A 17264-nucleotide genomic window follows, 5' to 3' on the forward strand; every position below is an offset into this window, starting at 1 on the left:
GCCCCCGGTGCACACCTCCATCACGGCCCTTGCCACCTCCTTCCATTAATGCTCTTTTTCATGTCAGCAGGCCTCACAAGCCTGCAGTCCACAGCTGGCAGGAAGCAGGGGCTCATGAGAGTGTGGCTGAATGCATGCATGCTTATTCCAACTGAGAGGGTGGGGAAGACAGGGAAGTTATGAACGAGGTCGGGACAGGAAGCTTCCCCAGTTCAAAGCTGTCCGTGGGGACTCCCGCCGTCACCAGGGGAAGGGCACTCCGAAGTCCCACACCAGGGCGTGCCATTAGTTTCATTCATTCAGTGGCATTAGTTTCATTCGTCGAGAGCCATGCTGCTCGAAAGGCTTGTCCTCCAACTGCTGGTCCAGGGCTGTGATGGGGGGTGAGTCCTCGCCGGTACACACAGCTTCCCCTCTTGAATCGAACCAGCCATGCCGTGAAACAGGATGCTGCCCGCAGTGTGACGGCTGCTTACATCCAGCAACAAGCCCCTTTTCTCACTGCAGAGTGAAAACGCACCATTTGGGGCTAGCAGAGGCCCTTGGGCGACAATTCAAGAGTCTCTGATTGAGTTTAAGAGACCAGGCAGAATTTTAGGAGTTAATTTTCACCTGGTATGACAGCATGGCATTAAACATAAAACTATCATTTCTTTACTTATTTCTCCCCGTGGCCCAAATTAATATCTACCACCAGGCTTTAAAAAAGAAAAAAAGAGAGGCCATGCTTAAAAATAAAAAGAAGGACCCCAAATTTCAGCCAGCTTTGCCCCTCCCGGTCTTTGTGACCTTGGCCAAATCACACCCTCTCCTTCCTGCATTGGAAGGACTGATTAATCCACATCCCGTGTTCCTTCCTGGCATTCCTGAAGATTAAATGTGATGATGGTTGGAAAAGTGCTTGGAGAACTGTAAATTGATGTACAAATGGAGAGGATTAAGGGATTAGCTTCAATCCGGTAAAGATTTTCTCTTTTATAGAACAACCCGCTAAACATCAGCCCCTGTGAGTCGCCGGCACACACGTAACACACGCCCCAGACGCGTGCCCTGATGTGCCCCCGGCCTGTAGGCGGTTCTCTCCGCCGCCCTCCTGCAGTGCCCTTCTCCAGCACGTCGGGTCTTCATCCAGTGCGACTGCAGGGGACTGTATCATGTTAAAGGTTTTTCTTGCCCGGGGACAATGTGTGTGATGAAATGTGAGCGTGTGTGCGTGTGTGTCTGCAAGTGTTTGTGTGTTCCTTCCCTGGGTGGCTGTTTGGCTTGTTCAGTGGGGAAAAAAAAAAAAACCCAAAGGAAAGGAAAACGTCTGAGAGAAACAGGGAAAGTTGTTCTAGTCTTCCTCACTAGGGTTGTTCGGAGACAGAAGGCTGATAGCCAAACAGTGTCCCCGTCCTAAGCTGTTTTGTCATAGTCCTCATCTTTTTTAGAGGATAGTTATTCTCTGATTCTTTTGAAAATTTTAACAATTTTCCCACAAGCATCTTGCAAATCACCCCTCTCTAGAGAGGCCTGCTGGTCTGAGCCATCCGTCTGACAACTGCACAATGCGAGATGGCCTTTCCACCCATGAGCTGTTTGAGCTCAGATGTGAACTGGTCCACGGCTGCCCAGGGACTCGGGGGAAGGGCACGGAGTCTCCTGCAGGGCTCTGGTGTATCTGCAGATGCTCCGAGATAACTTTTAAAGGCGTTTACCTCTTGTGTGGGTCTGTTTGTGTGAGTGCCTCCCTTCCTAAAGTGAGCTCCTCGAGGGCAGGGGCCGTCTCTACGTCCCACACCCAGTCTTGCCCAACACAGAAGCCCTCTTATTTACCAAATGATCGAAGTGATAGAGGAACCTGTATATTTACATGCCCCTAGTCTGTCCTTGTTCTCACATTTTTCAGTGTATATTTTTTATATTATGCGTGAAAAACTTACTCCTTTGTAATAAATAATTCTCTCAGTATTTTCCTCTCCAAATGCATACTTGATACATAATTTAGAGATTATTCCTATTTACTCACGTACATATCTTTGAATTTTTATTGCAAAGTATGCATTAGCCACAAGAAGTGAAAAGCAGGAACAATGCAATTTCATTCTCATATGTTTTCAATTTAACTCCCAGGGAGTAGACACGAACTGATTGCAAAGCAGGTCCTGAGAAAGAACTCATTTTGCGATCCTGGATGACTTGATGCTCTATCTGCTGCAGTCGGGCTGGGCGGGATGGGAAAGCCAGAGGCAGGAGACGAGGCGGGAGGAGGGAAAACACTTGAAGGCAGCAGCTAGGAAGTCAACGGAATGAAAAGGTACATTAGTTATGGGGTGTGTATTCCAGGCAGTAGTCAGCCAAGAAAACGATTTTTTTTCCCCTTGAAAACCCAGGAAGGGTGATTAAACTCCTCCCAGTACAGTTACAGCATTTCACAGGTCACTGTGATGTCTCTGCGTTCAAGGAGAGCTGCACTTGTTGTGTTTTGTCATTTTCATGGATTTGCAGAATAGCTGTTTGGGCCAAAAATAACTAACGACCTAGGTAGACTGTTTATTTCTGTGTAGTTACGGCACGAGTCCTTTAAAGGCTAATGTTTGAGGAGATGCATCCTCAAGAACTGGCATTTTATTTAACGCTAGACCTGACTAATGTGCACTGTACATAAATATGAGGTTAGTACTGGACTACATTCCTGTTGCCTTTTTCACTCTAAGGGCACAACCGGTGTCATAGTGAGGTGAGTAGAGTGAGAGCCCCATTTAGGTGATTCTTGCATATTACTTTTTTAAAAACTGAAGTATAGTCAGTTACAATGTGTCAGTTTCTGGTGTGCAGCACAATGTCCCCATCATGCACATATATACATATATTTGTTTTCATATTCTTTTTCATTAAAAGTTATTACAAGGTATTGAATATAGTTCTCTGTACTATACAGAAGAAATTTGTTGCTTATCTATTTTTATATACAGTAGTTAACATTTACAAATCTCAACCTCCCAAATTTATCCCTTCCCCACCATTTCCCCTGTAACCATAAGATTGTTTACTGTGTCTGCAAGTCTGTTTCTATTTTGTAGATGAGTTCATTACTGTCCTCATTTTTTTTAGATTCCACTTATATATTACTTTTAAACAAGATTTGACCTAAAATTTATTAAAGCCTAAATAGACAAACATTTATTACATAAAAACGTGTGTGCGTATATGGACAGTATGTATCTTCAATACATGGTTAGTGGTGTGTAGAAGGCATCAATACGTATTTGCTGACTACACCCACAAGTTTGGGCAGAACACAGTTTGTCCTACAGACTGTGTTCAGTGTTTATTTTGAACTCTTCTTATCTTTTAAATTTTTCAGGTAAAAAAGAACCGAATTTAAGTGAGCCAGTTTTGTTCGTATTTGTAACTCTGTGAGTTTTTTTGTTTGGGTTTTTTTGTTTGTTTGTTTGTTTGTTTTTTAGATTCTATAGGAGTGTGGAGGAAACCATGATGCTTGGTGTGTTGCAGGCTATTCCAGGATGAGTACAGGGGCAATTTCTGAATTTGATTCAGAAGACTGAGCCCGAATTTCACCCCATTACCAGTTATGTGAGGTTGGCCAAGTCCCACATTTCTTCAGCCTTTATTTTCTTTTACGTGTTAAATGAGCAAGATCGTGCCCTCGTGAAGTTGTGAGAGTTACATCAAGAAACTTTTAAAAGTGTTTTGTCTTGTTCTCTATCCATGACAGAACTTACTGACTTGAAGTTCCAGCAAAGCCAACACCAAAACTGTCGTGTACCTCAGCAGATACTTCATGAGAATTGTCACCGTCCTCCTCTCAGGTTCACTGAGAGATCGGCATTATGTCTCCACTGGGCAGGACAGGAAGCTAAAGGTTACATAGGTGAAGTGATTTACCCACACTTAGGTCACTATCAAGGGGCATATTTAAGGTATACAGTAGTATCCCCCAGGATCATAGGAAATTGAACACTTTACCATAAATTTGCCCATGATTTCCACCTTCTCCGTGTTCCTCGGTGGTGCAGGCAGTCGTCATACCACCTTCAGAGGTTCCTCCTAAAAGACAAACACGTGGCGTCTACATTTCAGGTGTCAGGTGTCAGGCGTCGGTGGCCTAGCTCAGAGGGAGTCAACTCTGCAGGGAAGCGTGCCCTCACCCCCCAACGGCTGGTCTGCGTTTTCTCCTTGGAGGAGGCGTGACCTAGAGGTGGAGGAATGGCTGTGTTCCTTCAAGTCTGCAGAGAGCCTTCCCTTCTGCTGTGTTAGGGTCACATGCAGGGTCACTGGCTCAGGCACCTCATGTATGTGTTTTGAGTCAGAGAAGCCAATAGAAACATGAATAAAAACACACCTATGAACAGTCACAGGGTATATTTCTATTTTAAAAGTCCCGATTGTTGTTCCTTGATGACGTGCAAACGGCCATTCTTCAGCTCCGCAGAGTGAATCTGCTGAATGCACTGACGATCTCAGTCTATTTTCAGAATGGCGCTGGCATTCCGCTCCTGTTATGACTTGGTGGTTGGCACAGGCAATTAGGCACAAACTTAGCTTACTGCAAGCATAAATTAAATGCAGAATTACATAAGTTTTTTTTTTCCCATTCTGTGCAGTTGCTTCTATACCCAATAATTAGGTTGGGGAAGTGGACCACCAGAGACTGGCTTTGGAAAGGCTGCATCTGTCCTGGCCCATCTTACCTGGGGCTAGACTCTCTCTTGGGGCCAAAGAAGGCAGATTCAAGAGTAGCAGGTGGTATTTAAATTTATAAGTCAGGAAGCACTGAGTAAACATTATACACAGTATAATAAGTTTATTCTGCCTTCAATGCATCATCCCCCAATTTTTAACAATATGCTGCAGCGTGGATGGTGGTAAGGGTTTAATGGATGTGTATCCCGGGAATTCCGGCTTTCCATCGGTAGGGGGATCTTCTTGACTTGCTCCACACAGAGAAGGGAAACGCGATTAAGATAAACACCAAAGTCAGAGAAATCTCTTACAGTATTTAGCTTTTAGAATTTGTTGCGGCCACAGATGTCATACTGGAAAATATTTCATCATATTAATATATACAATATATCGTGAAGTACAAAATGTTATAAAACAAGCAAGTATAACCTGGATAGGTTACATTTGAAAAATACATACGTAGTAGACAAAGGGACAGATATTTAGTTAAGTCCTGGGAAGTTATCAGTGCCTCTCTCTGGGCCGCCCTCCCTGCAGATGGGCAGCAAGTCTCTATTTGACAAGGGGTTAGGACACACATATCCGTGTCTAATATGGTCCACCCCTTGTCTGCTAAAAGTCCTTCTGCATTTATGTTTGGGGACCAGGACACGTAACTTGAGGAACCCATCGATGCAGGGATGGGAAGCACACACGTCTGTGAGTCACTGTGATGCCGCGTAACACTGGATTCCCTGAGCATCCGTGGGAACGCAGTGCCCTAGAAAGCTTTTTGATTCAGAGTACAGCCTGGTTTCCGGAGGGCGGCACCAGTGCTCTGAAAGTTTTGTCTCCAAACCGTTTTCAGCTGTGTTTCAGCAGGCCAGCTCAACGCTCCAGCAAGTCAGAAGCTTCTGGTGGTGCGGTGGGTTACATCCGGAGGTTTCCACAGCCATGCACTTCCTCCCCTCCGTAACTTTTCTGTAGGTGAATCCCCCGGATTCACATATTATATGGAATATTATAATTATGGATGAAATGCTCCAGAGTTCGCTGAGTGCTGAGGCTGCGGTCTAGGGGAAGCAAATCTGTACCTGAAATGTGTGTTCATTTCTGTGAAAACAAACTGCTGGTCCTTCCCGGACAGAAAGACCCAGTGTGTCTGATTGTCACCCGGTGGCTTCAGGGGCTCTTTGAGAAATTTTCCCCCCAGTTTTGTGGAGGTATAATTGACAAAATTAGACATCATGGTGGTCTGATATATATATACACTGTGAAGGGATTCCTCCCACCTAGTTAATGAACACACCCACAGCTGTGAACACTGTGTGCTGTAATGGGATTTACTAAGAGAACTTAAATCTCACTGCCTGCCAAAGCCACCTAGTAGTCTCGGGGTCCCCTGGAGAATTCAGCATTGATCTCTTCTGCTGGTGGGTATGGGTTTGGGTTTGACACTTGGTGGTGGGACTAGATCAACCTTGGTGAGCCTACCTTTGTTACAGGGCTCCCAAATAGCACCCGTCTCTGTCACTGTGGACGCTCCACCCATGTGGAGTGGCAGCCCTTGGGTAGCCAGCGACGGAGGTCAACTGATGTCAGATTGCTGGGCCCTGTTGGTTCTTGGCTGGCGCCTCTTCCATAGACAGTGCTCTGCGGTGGACATCAGTATGTGATGCTAAGTACTTCACACTTCGTTACACATCCCATCCATCCATCCATCCATCTGTCCATCTATCCACGCCAGATTCCCTCATTATCCATATTCCAATCTTCTTTCTTGAACCTGCTGAACAGGCAGTTAGAGCTTCAATGCTGCCCTGACTATTTATTCTATTTTTTGGCAACTTGTTTTTCCATACAAATTGGGTGACTGTAAGCACCCTTGGAAGCTCTGTCCACTGGGAGGACATTCCCCCACCTTTACCGCTGTCTCCGAGTCCACCTCCAAACGAGGCTGCTGGGACACTGCTCCCCCCGCCCAGCGCGCATCTAGGTACCGAAACTGGCCGCCTGCAAGCCGCACCTGCGTGTCTCCTCCCAAGCCAGCTGCTTACCCAGAGTCCCCCACGTGCCCAAACGGGCCATCTGAGGCATCCGCGGTGCCACCTACGTCTTCTTTAGACTCTCGTGGCAGTTTTATTTCCAGGTTTTCTCCCTAAGAAGAAAACAGCTGGATTGAACTCAATTACCTTTTGTTAAAAATATCATCCAGGTTGTTCCACCAGTTCACACTCTCATTTGCAGAATATCAGTGTTTCTGTTTTCCTCCATCAAAGTCAATACTTATTATTAAATTTTAAAAAGTGTTCCCATTAGTCGAGAAGTGGTATATTCAAACTGTTTTGATTTACATTTTCTTAATTATTAGCAAGGGAAAGAATCTCATTTTTTATTGAGTGTTCTAGTTGTTTTCATTTGTGAATTGCTTCTTTATGCTCTTCCTGTTTGCTGGTGGGTTGTTTACTTTGCTAAGATTAATTTGTAGGATTTCTTCATATATTCTATATACTAATCTGATATATATGTATGTATATATATATAACTGCTTTAAAACTAAATAATCTTTTAATTTTGCTTATTTAAATAAGATGTCACATTGAATCATTTAATTTTAATGCAATCAACTTTATCAAAGCATTTTTAAAATGTTCACTTTTTCTTTGTAATTTCAGGTTCTACAACATATTGATGACTAGAGGGTGTTTTAAAAAATATTTGAAGCTGTTTAAGATTGGTTTCTTCGATTTTGGTCTTGTATTTGTCCACCTGACATCCATATTGATACCATATCAATATCCATCTGTATGTGATGTGTGCATGAATTTAATATTGATAAAGTTCTAGTTTATTTTTATATATAGATGTCTCTACAGTTCTAGTTTATTTTTATATATAGATTGTCTCTACATCATTGTAAGTCATCTTTGTTACATATTATATATCAAATAGATATCAAATACACACACATATACACACTTTCTTCTTCCCTGGGTTTTTACTGTTTCTTCTTTTGTTTTTTCCTGTCCTTACTCAAATCTCATGCTGTCTTTTATTTCTATGTTTGTATAAAGTACTTAAATTTCAGTAAGATGCATTTCCTTCTCTCCCACTTCATCCTACAATTTGATGTGGCTATTCATGGATTTGCAACTTTCCACAGAAATTTAAGGATCAGCTTACTATGTTACATAAAATCACACTGGTTTTGATTAAAACCTAATTTGTGGCAGCCTGAACACCTTTAGAATATTGACCGTCTTCCTTCAAAGCATAAAATATGTTTTAATGATTTAGATCTTTTTGGCTGCCTATTCTATTCACAATGATACTTCACTTTAACTGATTGTTCCTGGGGTTCAGAACATTATTGATATTTTATTGTAATCCTACCTCTAGCAAATTTGATCTTTTAAATTCCAATAGTTTGTAGACTGTCATTTTTGTCTATATTGCCACAATACTTGACAATTTATCAGAGCTCATTATTTCTTCTTCTTTTTTCTGGTCTTTCTGTGCCGACAGGCATCGCCAGTGCCCTGCTGAGTAACAGGTCTGAGGGTGAGCATTGTGCGCTGGTTCCTGACTTTAAAGAAAAACTTTTAACATTCTTGATAAGATGTTTTTAATGTAGTTAATTAATTTCTTTATTTTGATTTTACTCCCATTCCAGCATATGCAATTAAGGCTGTACAATTTCATTTTTAAAGCAGTATTTGAATGTTCACTCAGTTTGAAATACAGTGAAATTTCTATTATGACTTCCTTTTCAACCCATGACATTACAAGTTTTGTTTTTAAATTTCTAAACGTTTGTATATTTGGACTGTCTTATATATTAATTTCCAGTATTACTGCATTATGGCATGAGATTGTGTTTTTTTATGATATTGGCTTTTATTTATATTGAGTGAGTCTTGTTTTATGGATTATAATGTGATCGATCATTGTAGATGATTTATATGTCACCACAAAGAATGAATGAATGATAACCGACAAACTGTCAGAACACTTTTCTTGTTTGGTGCAGGATTTAAGAAGTATCTGTTACATGAAGCTTGTTACTTATGTTCTTATCTTGTAGATCAACAGTTGGCAAACTCTGGCTCACTGGCCAAATCCAGCTCACAGTGCGGGCTTGTTTTGTGTGGCTTGTGAATTAAGAACAATTTTTCCATCTTTAAGGGATTATGTATATGAGAGACAGAGGGAGACTATGTGAGAGAGACTGTACATCCTAAAGTATTTACACAAATGTTTTTTACAGAAAATATTTGTCAATCTCTCTCCTATAACCTTAGTATTTTTTGTTTGCTTGATTTATAATTTTCTTACCAAGATGAATTGAACCCTTTCTGTTGAGTGTTCTTTAGTTAATCGAATGTCCTTTCTACTTTAGCTTTTAACATCTATGTTTTTAAGTACTCATAGACCTAGGATTATATTATCTTTCTAGTGAATTATTCATTTTATCATTTATAAAGGTCACCTTTATCCATATTAATGCTTTCTGCAGTCACTTAATTAGTATCTATCTTGCCTGTATTAAAAGAAAGCTGGTGTCTAAATACTGAGATCAGCGGTAATATTCTCATAAGGGATATTAGTATTTTGGGTATTGATGGGAGAACCTTAGATTTTGGAAACATTGTCTCGGAAGAATTCTGTTTCCTTTCGCTGGATGTCCCAGTGGTGTTCCAGGTTTGGGGTAAGTTAATTTGTTAATATATTAGTTTAGAGATTACTGAGCAATTCAGATAGAGTAAAACCAGCATTCCACGGAAGTTTGGGTGTTCAATAGTTTCTCATGAGTGACCTTCCTTTATTTTTTACCTCCAACCAGAGCTCAGGCAGGAGACAAACTTCCTCTCCTGGCTGCTGTAAAGTGTTTCTCTGGTCCCTCCTTCACTTGGACATTTGGGTTTCTTGGTCCTGAATTTACATAGGGAACTCATTTCAAAATCTCTGGATATCCTGGCCAAGTAACAAATTCTCCCTTCTGTGGGGTTAGCAGCCTTGTATCCAGCCCCTAGAATGTCTGTTTCATGTGTATCTCTAGGCTCAGAAGTCTTCAAGATCAGCTCATGAGCCTAAAGCACTGGTTTCCAGCACCTGAGGATTCCCTTTCCCTTTTGGATTTTGTGTTCACTTACATATTTACTATTTAAAGACTTCATTTTATCCATCATTTCTAGGTAAGATGCAGGAGCAGCATCTGGGTTACAGTGTTAACTCATTCTACCACATATGTCAGAACTCGAATCCAGCAGTCTTGTTTCTTCATCCCAGAAACCCTGTACATTGTTATATTTCTAACTGCACATTTAATAATGGGACCCTTGGGCTTGGCAACACTGGGTCATATATGGTCACACAGCTATTAAATAACAAAGTTAAAAAAACTGTGTTTCTTCCATTTTAGTAGGTTGCAACTCTTGACATATGGCGAGAAAAGGAATTATAAAGAGTTTTGAATAAGCATAATAGTTCAGTAGGATTTATATTCACCAGGATTCTCTAGATTGCATTTGATAGAAACAGCTTAAACTGTTTAATGGGAAGAGTGGCTTATGTATCTGATAAATCCATAATGAACCATCTGCCTCTGTTCATCTCTTAGCTAGTCCTGATTTTCTGCACATTGGCTTTGTTCTGGGTCAAGCTGGTCTCACATGGTAGAAAGACAGCCATCATCTCAGCCTGCATCATACAGTTGAGTAGCTAGAAAAGAAAGAAAGTGCCTCTTTCCCAACATTTCTAACAAATTCTAAGCGATGTCACTCCTAAGACCAGCTTTGGTCATGGGCCCATGACTGGATAATGCCAGTGGTCCACTCTGATGGGTGATGGTAGCGAGGGGAACTTGTTCCGTGGATTTATTTGGAAACCCAGACCAATGGAGGATCTGACATCTTAGAAGTTTGGTTTTCAAGCTTATATTAGTTATCAACTTCCATCTGGCAGGCAAATTGGGAAATGGGAGACTAGAGGATCATCCAGAAGGGTGTGGAGTGGGGTCAAGCCAAGATGTGATATAAATTGCCCCCATTATTGGCCAGAACTCAATGACAAATTCCTTCCTACAACAGAAGCTATGTCCCAGAAATACCTCTAGATCATGGAATAGAAGCGCAAATTTTTGTTGGATAGGTTCTGGTTTTTGTCACAATAAAATTTTTTGAGTGAATATGTAATCTCAGCACACTTTGTTCCAAGTAAGATGGAGATATGAGAAACTCTGGAGCAAATTCTAGTTCCTGCTTCTATTTTTGTTTTCTTTTTCTTTCTTTCTTTCTTTTTTTCTTGGCTATTATTCACAGAAAGAAAAGTCAGATAATGTTTTTGGATTTAGGGGAAACTGGGAGTCTCAGAAATGTCAGGGAGAACAGGGCACTGCCAGGGCCCCTCTGAAGAATTCAAAGACTTGCTCAGGGTTGCTATAGTAGCCAGAACCCTTCTGGAAGGTTTTAAAGGGGCTGGTAATGGTTTCCTGGAACAGACACTTCTTTTCATCTCTCTATCATTGACATATCTCTGTTTTTTGGAAGATTTCAGAAGATAAGGGAAAGGAAGGGAAAGAAATAGAAATAGCTTTTATTGAGTGTCTACAATGTGTCTAGCCCCTTAATAGCTTCAATGCATAGATTATCTCACTCAGTTGCCTCGATAACCCTATGGAGATATATTAGAAAATTGATTTCCATATAAAATATAATAAAAATCAAAACAATAATTAAAAATTAACATTTAAACAGTTTTTACCTTGTACCAGTGTTTTACATGGAGGTTCCTTTTAGTCTTCCTGATCACAGTGAATTGGGAACGTCCCAGAGGCTAAGAGACATGTTCAAGAGCAGTCAGGTGGCAGAAAGTAGAGAAGAGGTGAGGATGTAGGCATATCTCTCAGCTAGTTCCAAACCAGACTTGGGTGTTAGCCGATTCCTGCCCCCGCCAGTAGACTGGCACCTTTGGTTTTCAGTAGCCACTTACTGCTCCTTGCATGCCCCCAAGTGGAGGAAAACCACAGGTCACATGACACCTGAGTGAAATTCGTTAGTTGTAGCAAAAAGGAATAAACAGCAAGAAGGAGGCACAGACAATCTAGGGCAGTGTGCTGGCAGGAAGTGTCCCTGAGAGCCGCAGGGGGTGGGGAGGGAGGGAGGAAGAGGCTGCCAGCTGTGAGATGCAAGGACAAAAAGCTTTTACTCTGGGTGCGCTGTGCAATGTGGTGTCGGAGCTATCAGGTGACATACGTCTTTGTTTGACTGTAATTCCACAACCTCTGTTAGAACCTGTTGGTGCCCTGGTTCCAGGGTGATAAATCCATGCAGACAGCTCACTAGGCAGGTAGCTTCTGTGTATTTAAGGGAAAAAAATACACTCTTAGGCAATGCAACACATTCACTCTCTAGTTTGATTTCAGGGCCATATGTGTGTGTACTTACACAGATACAGGTGTGTGCATACATGCATGTGTGTGTATACACACGTGTGATACATATGTGTGACGCATATGTGCGTGCAGGCAGCATGCATGTGTGCGATTCATGTATGCACATGTAAGTGTGCATACGTGTGTGTCTGTACACATGTATACGATGTGCACGTGTGCATCTGCATGTATACACGTTGCATATTCGCATGTGCACATATGTGCGCTTGTGTGGGTATATATGTATGTATACACACATATCTTGCATCTGTCTCTCACAGCTATCTGCTGGGAAAAATGCTTTGTTATCTTCAGTAACAACATTTTTTCTGTGAATTGAGAGGTTTGGGGAGCTACTCTTGGCTCAATTTTATTTTTCCAATTGCTCTTTACTTTTTGACCTAAAAGAGAAAAATACCAGGTGACAGCCTTTTTCAGTCCTCAAGGGAGACAGCAGAGACCTTACACACCTCTAGGCATTTCGCTCTGGCAGTGTTGCCCTTGTGTTAACATATTATATTAGTCAGGGTTCTCCAGAGAAACAGACCCAATAGGTAGGTAGACAGATAGAAGGATAGATAGATAGATAGATGGACAGATAGATTGAAAAGGAGATTTATTATAGGAATTGGCTCATGGGACTGGGGGAGTTAAGAAGTCCCACTGTCTGCCACCTGCAGGCTGGAGATGGAGGAAAGCCGGTGATGTAACTCAAAGTCCCAGGCTGAGTCAGTAAACTCGAGAATCAGGAGTGCCGATACTGACATCCCAGGGCAGGAGGAAACAGATGTCTCAGCTCCAGCAGAGGGAGTGTGGTTCGCCCTTCCTCTGCCTCGTGGTTCTGCTTGGACCCCCAGAGGACAGCATGCTGCCCACCCACACGGGGGAGGATCGCTTGTTTCACTCAGTTCCCCAATTCAAATGCTGATCTTCTCTGGAAACAGCCTCACAGACAAACCCAGAAATAATGCCTTCCCAGGACTCTGGGCATCCCTTGGCCCAGTCAAGCAGACACAGTAAAATTAACCATCACACGCAGGCAGTTCTTTCCTGAGGCCAAACAAACCCAACTGGCCAGGGAGAAAACGAAATTTTGTTGAGTCCTTACTACGCACCAAACACCAGTCATTTTAGCTTCCTTATCTTAATCCATCCTGCCGATAACTTTGAGAGGGTAACAGAACTCTTCCCATTTATATACTGGGGGAGTGGAGAGTATCTAAGTAACATGTGTTATGCCATGCACCCGGTCCACAGCGGGGCCAGGGCTGGACGTGGCTCTCACTGTCCCGAAGGCTGGGGAATTTCCATTCAGTCTGTGGATTTCAAACTTTGGTTTACTTCGAAATCACCTCAGCAGCCCTTTGAAAATAAAAATCTCTGACTCCTGCCTTAACCCCACTGAATCTTTCTCTCTTCAAAAGGCATCATGTTCTTTTAGGAAAGGCAAACAGACAAACAAACAAAAATATTGGCCATTAAGAACTCCAGTACATTAAGATGGTCAACTTACATATTTTTGAAGATTCCTTTCAGTCTTCAAAATGTATATGAGTTATTTATTGCTGTATAACAAATTGCCCCAAAACTTACCATCTTTCAAATGACAAGCATTTATGATCTCATGTGTAACGTGGGTCAGGACCCTCAGCTTAACGTAATTGAGTGCCTCTGGCTCAGAGCCTCTCATGAGGTTTCAGTCAAGCTGTCCAGAAAGGTTGTGGTCTCATTTGAAGTCTTGATTTAGAGAGTATTCACTTCCAAGCTCACGTACATGGCTGTTTGCAGGCCTTGATCCCTTACCCTACGGGCCTCTCCACAGGACACCCACGTAGCATGGCCCTGGCTTCCTCCAGAGAAAGATCTTACAGAGTGAAAGAAAGTGCCTGAGTTAGAAGCCACAGTCTTTAAAACCTAATTAGGAGTGGCATCCTGTTGATTCGGCTGTATTACATCTGTTAGAAATGAGCCAACCATCCCAGCCCACAGTCAAGGAGAAAGGGTATCATACAAGGTCATGAACAGGGGGATGATTGAGGGTCGCCTTGGAGGCCGCCACCACAACACATCTCGGGCTTCCTTTGGCGGGACAGGTGAGGGAACGACGGAGGTGGGGAAGGGTTTGAACCCTCTAGAGATTGGTGCGTGACCAATAAACACTGGGATGAAAATAACATCTGATCCAAATTATTTTTGCAAAAGCGGATTTGCAACAGAATTAGAGCAGACTGTCCCTGCTCAAAATATTAGTGAAATATTGGTTATAAAGCATCTGCATGCTCACTCTAAGCTCTTTAGAGAAGCACTAAAGATGCTACAGGATGTGGTTATGATTTCTCTGATGGCCTATGCTTTCATAGTTGCCCCCTTTTGGCTGGTCTGTGTAATAGCAAAAAGCATCAGATTTGGGGCAGAAAGCTTCCAGCTTTGGCTCTACCATTTTTGGCTAATTGTCTTAAGCCTCAACTTCCCTATAGGTAAAAGGAGAAAAAAATCCCTTGTTTTACCCATCTCACAGGATTGTGGAGAGGATAATGATACAAAATAAATGATACGAAAGTGTTTCGTGAAGAATTTATCATCGTAGAGAGAGTGGTGTGCAGAAGTTGTGGTAACAGATCAAATATCATCTCTCCTCTGGCAAAGATGTCCCTCAGGTACGCATACCTCTCTCTCACCAGAAGTCTTGTGCTGGCTTCTTTCCCTAGACGTTCCTTTTCTTTGTTTTTCTTCCTATTGAAACGCCGTTTAACTTTACAGGCTGGTTGAAAAGGCTTCACCCAGTCACGTCCTCCTCCTTGGATCAGAGTTGATCTCTTACCAGCTTCACTTTGTGCAGAAGTCGCAGGCTGCTTTTTTTTTTTTTTCAGGCAGGCTTACACTCTGGTGTCACGTGCTGTATCTCTACGTGCTTGTACACGTCTGCGGTACAGGGCTGACCCTTCCTCATCTCAGTATACCCACAGTCCCTTATAAAATGAGGAACACCAGGCTTCATGTCAATAAGCTTTGGGAGTAGATAATAAAAATTCATACATGAGGAAGGTTAAAGGCGTTGTAGTCACTTCCCAGCATCTAACAAAGGTATGCACACAGTAGGCACGCAATCACTTTTTTGCTGTTGTCGCCTTGTGCAAACACAGGAGCGGGCAAGATGGTTTCTGTTTTGGGCAATCCCGCGTTGTCCTCTCCTCCCCACCAATGCCAAACGTCTTCACTTTGCCTAATGGCCCAACTTCCATTAACGGACCCCAGCAGAGACCTGCCAGCAATGTTTAGGTGCGCACAAACGTCTTCTGTGTTTGGTGAACCCCAGGGCAGACCACTGAACTTGCTTCTTCATTTCAGTCTTTATTCAGGTCTGTTAATACAACTTTAGATGTTTTAATGGATTTTGCCTTTGGAAACACAGCCCTTCATTCTCCTTGGATTACACATTTCCCAGTCTTCAGTCTGAGGCACCGTCTTACTCACCCCCAACCTCTCCCCCTCGTCAGGTCCTACTCCTGCAAGGGAAGGAGGCTAAACCACACGGTGTAGCTTTGATAGTGGTCCTTCTTGCTGACTCGTTCTCCTTCCTCTCCACCCAGCCCGAGGAGTGGATGAAGCCGTTAGACTGCGGATGTTCTGAATTAGCTTACCTCATTATGAAGAATCCCTTCGACTTTCCCTTTAAATCTAATTCAGGCTTCTCTTTCCAGACTGATTCAGTTAAGATTCATTTTAACTGCGGAACCCTGTCTGTAATTGTTCTTTTTAAGTCCTTTAAAAGACATGTATCAAATTCCCAAGTGCTGTCTGGCTTCTCAGTTTTACCTCCAATTCCTTACTTAATGAAGCTGAAAAAAGTGGGTGATTACGCTGTTCCTTTATTTTTATTGGACCTTCCCAGGAGAATTTGTCCAATTCTGCTGAAATACTACTAATCTGAAATTTTCACAGGGACTTAAAACACATTCTGTGTGTGTGTGTGTGTGTGTGTGTGTGTAGAACATGGAAGAGTTATTTCCAATGATTTTTTTAATTAAAAATATATGAAGTGCCCATGTAAATGCCAGACACTCTTCAATATGTTGCTGTTTCAATGGTGAAAAGACACGTATGGTACTTGCCCTTGGTCCTGACTTCAGTCCAGTAAGAAAGATGCAGGGGTAGGTAGTGGTCCTGTGGTGTGGTCGGTGCCCGGGCAGGGATGTGGCCAGAGGGTCGTGTTGCCAAAGAGATGGGACGCTTACTTCTGCTTATGAAAGAGGTGTCACAAAAGGCTTCCCAGAGGAGGTGACTCTTCAGCTCTTCCAGAAGAACGAATATGAATATAAAATATCCAGAAGAATTAATGGGACATCATTCAGCTGCTAGGTAGAGATGACAAAGGGAACAATTAAGCACACACACAAAATTATTGGCCGCTGTAAGGGAGGGGGTTCAAGGGACGGCAGGCATGGGTGCAACCCTGACTTAGACAGGGTCTACAGTTCTCTCGTTCTCACACACATATTTTATCTTCTTGTTTATTTCCTTTGAGTCTGTTTTCCTGTTCAGGCAAGTGGAAGATCCTAAGTTGATCCAGACTTGAGACATTTTTGTCCAAGCGATTCCTCTGTCGGGATCCATGTCAGTTCCCTGGAAAAGGACGCTGCGTGGTCCTGTTTGGGCCACATCCCTATTACTCACTCGTGTGTTCACTCATCCCCTGCAGTCAGAAGTGCTGTTCTCAACTTTACCTCTGGACCCGGAATTTGTGCTCCCAGGTCCATCTGAGTCACCAGACCCCGGTGAGGTGGGAGAGGCCATATAATTAGCATTCCCACCATGCTGGAGAGGGGAATCCCTTTAGAAAGTATTTCTGGGCAAATTAAAAATCATGCTGTATGTGCTAGTCCATGCAAAGAGGAGGAGGGTCCACCCCGCAGGCGATCCCTGAGCCGGAGGAGGCATGGTGCATTAGGGTGATGCTTCCCACACGCTCACGTGCATATGAGTCAGCTGGGGACACTCACTCAAGGTGGCCTTGGATGCAGTAGATCTAGGGTAGAGCCCGAGACCTTGGACCTCCAGGCTCCCTGGTGATGCTGACACAGTTGGTCCACGGCCCACACTTTGAGCAGCAAGCATGGACTTAGTGGTCCAAGTCGTTTAATACGGTTGGAGTTTAGGTTACAAGGAG

The 17264-nt window shown here is 42.9% G+C and overlaps 1 long non-coding RNA gene across 10 annotated transcripts; it reads right to left on the minus strand.

Annotated features, from left to right (window-relative positions):
• Window positions 1-1999: 1999 nt before the first annotated feature.
• LOC141575049 (uncharacterized) lies at window positions 2000-11686 on the minus strand. Of its 10 annotated transcripts, none has more exons than XR_012502308.1 (4): window positions 11428-11686; window positions 6723-6823; window positions 6160-6454; window positions 2000-4549 (listed from the first exon to the last, which is right to left on the minus strand). It is a non-coding gene; the product is annotated as an uncharacterized LOC141575049 (long non-coding RNA). The 10 variants fall into 10 exon arrangements; XR_012502306.1 differs by having other exon boundaries at window positions 2000-4050; window positions 4346-6454; XR_012502311.1 differs by having other exon boundaries at window positions 2000-3859; window positions 3970-6454.
• Window positions 11687-17264: the final 5578 nt, after the last annotated feature.

This window comes from Camelus bactrianus, chromosome 25 (genome assembly GCF_048773025.1).
Source record: "Camelus bactrianus isolate YW-2024 breed Bactrian camel chromosome 25, ASM4877302v1, whole genome shotgun sequence".
In the NCBI taxonomy this organism is placed as follows: Eukaryota; Metazoa; Chordata; class Mammalia; order Artiodactyla; family Camelidae; genus Camelus; species Camelus bactrianus.